Here is a 9050-nt window from a genome sequence, read left to right on the forward strand (position 1 = left end):
GGCTATGTTCATCGCATCGTAACTTTGCATCCGTAGCTCCGTTTTGGGCATATAGCATATCGAAATGTTCGCCTTAGAGAGCACATCATTTCATCTCACTGCATCATTTTCATTTGAGTTTATCTTGATGCCCGAAATGCTGTTAGAAGAATGCTATTTGAGATAATTGTCAGATCTGCTGCTCCAATTAGATATTTGTCATTTTTGCCATGATTATTGTGTGCATGATATGTCCCTGAGCTCTACATGAGTTTTGTTATATGTTTTGCCATCTATCAAGAGGTGCAACCCATGTATTTTTGTGATGTGTGTGGTGACTAGCACAAGCTTGCAAAGTGGAGCATTCGTTAATGCTGATTTCAGGGACTTAGCATTTTCACTAAGTTCTTGAACTGTTTATCTCAAATTGCCATATGTTCATGTTGATTCCTAGTGATCCGTGCCTCTTTTGAGGATGATCAGTAAGGATGTTTTGTTAATCTTGTAGTGCTCTATCCATCCATGTTTTTGTTTGCAATTATGGAGCAACCTAGCTTGAGTCAATCAAGCTTTACTTTTGTCATTTCGTGAATCTGAGCAGATTGTCTACTTGTTAGCAATTTTGCGGAGGATGTTGTAGTTGATCCGGGCATTGCTATGTTATTGTTCTTGCCATGTCTAGCTTGTATTTTGTGTATTCTTGATGGGTGTATGCTTAAATTGTCATGACTTGCTTTGTAGTAAGTGCATCGAGCTCGTAAACATGCCTACTTGATATCTGTTTTGCATGCTCCAGTTTTTCACCACGTCTGTGGTCTGATTATGATTTTGCCATGTTCACATGCTTGCAAATGTATTTTCTGATCCCTTTTGGCTCAAGGTCACTAAGGGACTTTTGTTAAGCTCTTTGAGTAGCTCCATGCCATGCTTTACTTGGCCATGTTCAGGTCCTCTAGCATATAGTTTTCATGCTCCAAAGTGTGCTACCTGATCTGAGATTCCAGACAAGTGTTAATTTCACTAAGTCTGAAATCTGTTTACCAAATGCATTTTTGCCATGCTTGTTTGAACCCGTTAATGGATGAATTGGCCGTAGCTCAGTGCTAGTCTTTTGTTAAGCATCATGAGAGGATCCCTGCCATGTATTTTGTTGCCATGTTTGAGTGCTGTAGCATGTTCATCTTGTTGCATCTAGTCGACTACTTGCTGTAAATCGCAAAATGTGGTCATATTTGAATTGCTTGCCATTTCCAAACCGTAACTCCGATTACGGCGTTCTTTATATCGTTTTCAAGCGATTTCATCTCATCTTTCCAGTGGCACACTTGGATTTCCAAGTTGAGTCCAGGTTCATTCGTTCCTTGTCAAATCTTGCATATGCATCACATATTGCATCCCGCATAGCATACCATCTTTGCATCATGTTGTTTGAGTTTGCACGTGGTTGATTGTGTCCTTGTTGCTTGTTTGTCTTGTTTGGGTAGAGCCGGGAGACGAGTTCACTAACGAGGAGCCCGTTGAGTTTGCTTTCGAGGATCCAGTCAACTCTGACAACTTTGCAGGCAAGATGATCATACCCTCGAAATCACTACTATCTTTGCTTTGCTAGATGCTCGCTCTTTTGCTATGCCTATGCTACGATAACTACCACTTGCTTATCATGCCTCTCAAATTTCCATGTCAAACCTCTAACCCACCATGTCCTAGCAAACCGTTGATTGGCGATGTTACCGCTTTGCTCAGCCCCTCTTATAGCGTTGCTAGTTGCAGGTGAAGATTGGAGACCGTTCTTTGTTGGGACATTATTTACTTGTTGGAATATCATTATATTATCTTGTTATCTTCATGCATCTATATACATGGTAAAGGGTGGAAGGCTCGGCCTCTCGCCTGGTGTTTTGTTCCACTCTTGCCGCCCTAGTTTCCGTCATACCGGTGTTATGTTCCCGGATTTTGCGTTCCTTACGTGGTTGGGAACCCCTTGATAGTTCGCCTTGATTAAAGCTTTTCCAGCAATGCCCAACCTTGGTTTTACCATTTGCCACCTAGCCTATTTTCCCTTGGGTTTCCGGAGCCCGAGGGTCATCTTATTATAGCCCCCCCTGGGCCAGTGCTCCTCTGAGTGTTGGTCCAACCGAGCGATGTCCGGGGCTACTAGGGGCAACTCTGGGCTGGCCTACCCGAATTCTGGCTCATCTGAGTGTGCTCTGAGAACGAGATATATGCAGCTCCTATCGGGATTTGTCGGCACATTCGGGCGGTGTTGCTGGATTTGTTTTAACTTGTCGAAGTGTCTTGTAGAACTGAGATACCGAGCCTGATCGGAATGTCTCGGGAGGAGGTCTATTCCTTCGTTGACCGTGAGAGCTTTTCATGGGCTAAGTTGGGACTCCCTTGCGGGGATTTGAACTTTCGAAAGCCGTGCCCGCGGTTATGGGCAGATGGGAATTTGTTAATGTCCGGTTGTAGATAACTTGAACCTTAACTTAATTAAAATGAATCAACAGTGTAAGTTATCATGATGGTCTCTTCTCGGCGGAGTCCGGGAAGTGAACACGGTGTTGGAGTAATGCTTGCCGCAGGTTGCTCTCTAGTTATTCGTTCGCGCTTTGCCTCCTCTTCTCGCTCTTTTTTGCGAACTTGTTAGCCACCATATATGCTAGTCGCTTGCTGCAGCTCCACATATTTACCTTACCTTACCCATAAGCTTAAATAGTCTTGATCGTGAGGGTGCGAGATTGCTGAGTCCCTGTGGCTCACAGATTACTTCCAAACCAGATGCAGGGCTTGATGATTCCGTTCCAGATGACGCGCTTGAGCTCAAGTGGGAGTTCGATGAGGACTCACGCCGTTACTACGTGTCTTTCCCTGATGATCAGTAGTGGTGCCCAGTTGGGATGATCGGGACCGTGTCGCATGTTGGGTTGGTCTTTTATTTTGGCGCCGTAGTCGGGCCATGAGTGTTTGAATGTTGTAATGCTATTTATGTACTTGATTGACGTGGCGAGTGTAAGCCAACTATGTATCTTCCCTTTTATTATCTATATTACATGGGATGTTGTGAAGATTGCCTAACTTGCTACATTGCTTTCAATGCGGTTATGCCTCTAAGTCGTGCCTCGACACGTGGGAGCTATAGCCGCATCGAGGGCGTTACAGCCAGTGCCGGGCACGCCCCCGAAAAGCTGCCCGGGGCCTCCATCTTCCTTGCAAGCACCGGGAGAGCGGTGGAGAGGCGGGGTGGAGCAGGCGGCCGGCGAGCACTCAGCGACCCGGTGAGCCGGGGGAACACACTTGAAGCATTTGCTTTGACGGAAGCACGAGTTTGTGCCACCAACCAGCTGCCATTGCCAACCACCGCCATTAGGGCATCTTCAGCCGTTGGCCCCCCAGGGGGCGCCTAAAATCGCCGCTTGGGGGTGAGCCGGCGCAAAAATTGGGCCTGGGGCGAGTGGGTCCCCAGCCGCCGGCCCTAGGGCCGCCCCAGGCACGTTTTAAAATAAAAGAAGTTCGGCGAAGTTCGGCTTAAACACGATAAAATTCGGCCAAACATGATAAATTTTGGCCAAACACGATAAATTTCGGCCAAACACGATAAATTTCGGCACATTTCGGCGAAGTTCGCGGATTTTCATTACATAGCACATATACATAAACTAATCTAAAGGAAAAACTGGCTGAAGTCGCCGCCGTCGCCGCCATCGTCGTCGTCGGCCTTCTCCTCCTTGACGCGGGCGCCCTGCTGGACCCCTGCCCGGCGTCGCCATGGCGGACTGGTGGCGGCGCATCGTCGTCGTCGTCGTCGTCGCTGTCGTAGATGACAATGACTCCGCCTTCGTCGCGGCCGCGTCGACGCTCCGCGAAGCGAAGCAGGGCGGCGCACTGGCGCTCCTTCGCCTTCTCCAGGCGCTCCTTCTCCATCGCTATGGAGTCCCTGCGCGTCCATTCCAGGGCCGCGTCGTCGTTGTCGAGCTCCGTCGTCACCGGCGCGGCCGGCTCCTTCTTCACCGGCGCGAGCCCCGGCTCCGTCTTTGGCTTGACAAAGCGCGGAGGAGGAGCCGACGAGTAGGCGCGCCGGCCGCCCTCATTGATGACGATGCCGGTGCTGCGAGTGCGCCGGCCGAGCGGCGTCTCCACCGCGGGCTCGACCTTGACGCCGAGCAGGACCGGAGTGCCGGAGGAGTGCGATGAAGATCGGGAGGAGGAAGAAGAGGAGGAGGACCCGAACCTCCTTGGCGCCCATGGCCCGGCGCGTCGGTGCTGCGCCGGGGCGGCCGCCCTCGCCGGGTACGCCAACGGCGGGTCGTTGCCGCCCTCAAGGTACGCCAGCACGCCCTCGAGTGTGCGGCCGGGGACGCCCCACCACAGGTGGCGCCCCTCGCTGTTCTGCCGCCCACCAACCACCGGCGCGCCGTTGATGGACGCCAAGCGCTGCTGCTGGCGGCGCTCGAAATACGCCGCCCAAGCCACGTGGTTGTCGGCGGCGTACTGGGCGAGGGAGAGTTGGGCGTCGGTGAGGGAGGCGCGCACGACCTCGACTTCCTCGGCTAAGTACTTCGGCTTCGCCACGACGTCGGGCAACGGGGGAATGGGCACTCCCCCGGCGCTGAGCCTCCACCCCGTCGGCCCGGCGCGCATGTCCGGCGGCGCCGGGATGTTCGCCTGAAACAGGAGACAGGACTCCTATTCGCGGAGCGAACGGCGGCCGAAGCCGTTGGCCGCCGCCTCGTCTCCGGGGAAGCGTTCCGCCATGGCGACGGGCTCGGGAGAGGTAGAGAGATAGAGGGAGGGGCTGGGCGGCGGCGCTCGGGAGAGGTAGGGAGAGGGAGGAGCTGGGCGGCGGCGGGGGGCGGGGCTGATGTGGGCACAGGCGAGTGCATGCCACCGGCTATATAGCCGCGCCGCACCCGTGTGTACGCGTGCGAGGGAGGGGAGGCGTCGGCGCGCCGTCCCGTGACGCGCCGCCCGTGAGGAATCAATGGCAAGGCTGACCGGCGGCAGCCTTGGTATTGATTCCCCGCGGGAACCGAGGCCGTTGGCTGAAGACGAGGCGCCATGTCGCTGACGCGGCGAGCCCGCGGCTGTTTCGCGCCAAAACAGTTCGCCCCGGCGCCCCCGGGTGTCCCCCAGCGCGCCGGATTCGGTCTGGGTCCGCCGGCACTGTTTTCGGCCCAGACCAGCGAAAATCAAGCTCCTGGAAGCGCGACTGGGCCTTGTTTTGACACCGGCGCGAAAAAATCATTCGGGGAGATCTTCCTGAGGGCGCGGCTGGAGATGCCCTTACTTACTCTCGTCCGACTCCTAGCGGCAGGGGCAGGGGCAGTTACCACGGACCCGAGCCGCGGACGCGGAAGCCCGGGAGAAAGCGTTCTGACCCCTCTCCCAGAGGCCGCAGCCGCCACTATCAACAGCTTGCAGTGATCTAGACAGTCTCCCCTCACCCTGAACCAGTTCACAGTGCATCCATCCAGCAGCAGGTGATGTCCAGTGAGAAACCTGATAACTGGCCCGGGATAAACTGCTCGCACATCTGTAAACCGCAGACCAGTTTCGTCAATAGATCCATTACAGTAGCAGTAGTATTACATCAACCCGCTGACACAGTACAAACAACAATCAAAAGGTAAACACCGGCCATCATCGGCCCACTTCACAGTCCACACACACGCGCGCGCGCGCGCGTAGGTCATGCCACCATGCATGCCGGCTACTCCTGCTTGTTGTTTGATGAAGTTGAAGCTGCGGCGGCTTGTCCGTGCCTGATCTTGGCGAGCTCGACCACCCTGCCGACGTCCGGCAGGACCGCCCTGGCCGCATCAAGCGCGCCGAAACGCTCCATCCACGCCGCCAGCAGCGGGGTCCTGGCGGGGTCGAACACCTTGGCGCCGGACATGGCCTCGATCGCCATCAGCCACGAGTGCATGCTCCCCAGCGCGATGTCCACCAGCCCGACGCCGTCGCCGCCGAAGAAGCCCTTCCCCTTGGAGCACTCCCTCAGGGCCCCCTCCAGGGCCTCCACGGCCACCACCATCTCCTTCATCGCCTCGGCGGATCTGCCCTCCCCCGCCTTGCCCCTGGACGAGTTCGTCCACTGGGACACCAGCTTGTCGTCGACGTAGGCCGCCCAGAAACGGGCCACGGCACGCTCGTGGGGGTCGGCGGGGAGGATCGGCGGCCCGGTGCCCGCGAACGCCTCGTCGATGTACTGCACGATGATCATGGACTCGCAGACGGGGACGCCGTTGTGGATGAGCACGGGGATCTTCTTGTGCACGGGGTTGGAGGCGAGGAGGAGGCCGCTCTTGTTGTGGACGTCCTCGTCGACGTTCTCGTAGCTCAGGCCCTTGACGGCGAGGGCAAGCTTCGCTCTCGTGACATACGGACTCGACCATGACCCCAGCAGCTTCAGCTCATCTCCTCCTTCGGCCATCTCTGACTGGATCGTGTCTGTGTAGCTCGTAAGATTTACCTTGTGTTTTGTTTGGGAACTTGAGCTGGGAGGAAGTGTATATATGGTGCTTGGGTTGGGATCGGGGAGGCGCGAATTACTCCATCCGTCATCCGTGATGCTTTTTAAAATGTGTGCGTACCGTCAAATCAGTAAAACTTCACAAATGTGCACACATCGCATGCTCATTTGATTATATTTTTACGAGGAGTTGACTTGACTAATCTCCAGATTACTTCGTAGTGAAGTGTTTTTTTAGCTGATTATATACATAAAAATGTATGGCCGGCTACCTTGGCAGCGAAGGCGAGCTAGGCAAGTTATTAAACTCACACGCATGTGATTTTCCGTTCTTCATTATCCACATTATGTTGTTATTCAAATTCAGTATAAAGATAAAGATAAAGGCTAACTTAGGCGACGGGTCGGAGCGGAGCGTACAGGGCACCCATGTCCCCGGGCATTTTAAAGTGGGCCTGCCCATACTAGCATCTTCACCTGCAACGATTTTTTGTGGCTCTTTTCTTTTGGTTTGTCCGGAACCGGATTTTTCTTGGTTTTCTTCACTTTTTCCTTTTTCTCATTTTTATTTATTTCCTTTTTCCTTTTTTCTCATGCTCCTTTTTAGATTAATGAACATTTTTTGAATCCATGGTTTTTTTTTTGAATCCATGATTGTTCTTTAAATTCTTGAACTTTTTCGAATCAGCAAACTTTTCTATTGAATCGGCGAACTTTTTTTGAATTCACAAACTTTCTCAAATTCATACCATTTTCCAAATTCGCAACCTTTTTTGAATTCGTGGTGTACGTGCTTGAAAAGGTACACCATGAGTTCCTCAAATCTAGAACTCTATTCCTCATCCATAGACGCTTCGCCTTCAAATCAGACTTGCTCCTTCTCAAAACCGCGATTCTTCCTCGGAGATGATTCAGTTTCTAAGCATTGTATGCCGTAACTTTTGCAAAACTTTCTCAGATTTTAATTGCATACTCTAGGGATCATATATTGATGCCATGCCGAGTTTCATGTTTTTGGGACTTTGTTTGCAGTTTTTGGAATTAAAAAACCAATAAGTTGCATGTTCAGGGTCGACTCTTGACACCCTTATGTTTGAAATTCCTTTCCTTTTCTCGGATAGGCCTAACCTTGAACTCAAGAACACAAATATGATTTATAACCCATTTTTTTCAGCTTTCTCATGCACTTGCAGTTCAGTTTTTTAATATTATATTCATCTAATGGCTTAGATATAGCAAACAGACCCCGAAAAATGCCAAATTTTGACATGGATCATGTAAGGTGTATCTCGATTCTCGAGTGTAGAGAAAAAAGTGAAGTCTAGTAGATGAAGCAATAGCTGTACCGCCTTCAAACCTGACCTGTTTCCTCTCAAACCTACATTTCTTCCCCGGGGATACTCCAGTTTCTAAGCAGTCCACATCACCATTGTTGTGAAAGGCTTCTCAATTTTTTACCACAACATGTAGGTGTCATATGTGGGGACCATGCTCTGTTTCATGCGTTTTCGGACAAAATTTGCATTTTCATAATAGAAAAATCAGTAAACTCCAAGTTTTGGGTCTAGTCTTGACACTCATGTTCACGATTTCCTTTTCTTGGATAAGGCCTAAACATGGGCTGCAGAACACAAATATGATTTTTCAACCCAATTCAAAAATTTCATGTACATGCATTTTTTTATTATATTAACTAAATGCCTAGACATGCACTTAGTTTCTTAAATATAGCACACAAATCCCAAAAGATGTCAAATTTTGACATGGATCATGCAATGGTGTATCTTCGGTGTATAAAAAGATTTCAAAGCCAACAAATTATACACTGGCGGCGTCACCTTCAAACCTGACTCTTTCCCTCTCAAAACCAAGTTTCTTTCTCTAAGATGGGTCGGTGTCTAAGCAGTGTACGACACAAATTTTATGAAACATTCTAAAATTTTACATGTGTCATATGAGGATACCATGCCACGTTTCATCCTTTTCAGACATTGTTTGCATTCTTTTAAATTAAACACTAATAAACTTCATGTTCGGGGTCGAGTCTTGGCCCCCTAATGTTCAAATTCCTTTTATTTTCTTTGATAAGGCCCAAACATGGACTCAAGAACACAAATATGATAACGCCTAAACATGGACTCGAGTAAATAGAGTGGGAGGAAGAGAAAAACGTCGAAAAGAATAGACCATACATGGAAAAAAGAAAACAAATAATGTACAGAAGAAAACCAAAAGGTGATAGCCGAGTGCACTAAAAAGGCACTTGTTAAAGAGAAAGGAGAAATAATAATAATAAAGTGTTTGTCGAGTGCTCCAAAAAGCAGTTGGCAAAAAGAAAGGTGAAGAAAAAAATAAAAATAAAATTCTTGGCCAGTTCCAAAAAATGTCACCCGACAAATAATTCTTTGGCCAGCAAAAAAATACACTCGGCAAAGAGTTGTTTGCCGAGTCCAAAAAAAGTACTTGACTATGATAATGTTTACCTAGTACCTGATGAAATGCACTCGGAAAACAACACACTGGGCAAAGTTCCAGATTCTAGTACTGAGTGCCTTTATGCGCCATTTAGCTGATTTGGCTGGAATTTGCCATAGCCGCTAAT

At 50.0% G+C, this 9050-nt stretch overlaps 1 pseudogene; it reads right to left on the bottom strand.

Annotated features, from left to right (window-relative positions):
- Positions 1 to 5595: 5595 nt before the first annotated feature.
- On the bottom strand, positions 5596 to 6435 carry LOC123081538 (probable glutathione S-transferase GSTU6; annotated as a pseudogene).
- Between the last annotated feature and the right edge of the window lie 2615 nt (positions 6436 to 9050).

Source organism: Triticum aestivum, chromosome 4A (genome assembly GCF_018294505.1).
Source record: "Triticum aestivum cultivar Chinese Spring chromosome 4A, IWGSC CS RefSeq v2.1, whole genome shotgun sequence".
Taxonomy (NCBI): domain Eukaryota; kingdom Viridiplantae; phylum Streptophyta; class Magnoliopsida; order Poales; family Poaceae; genus Triticum; species Triticum aestivum.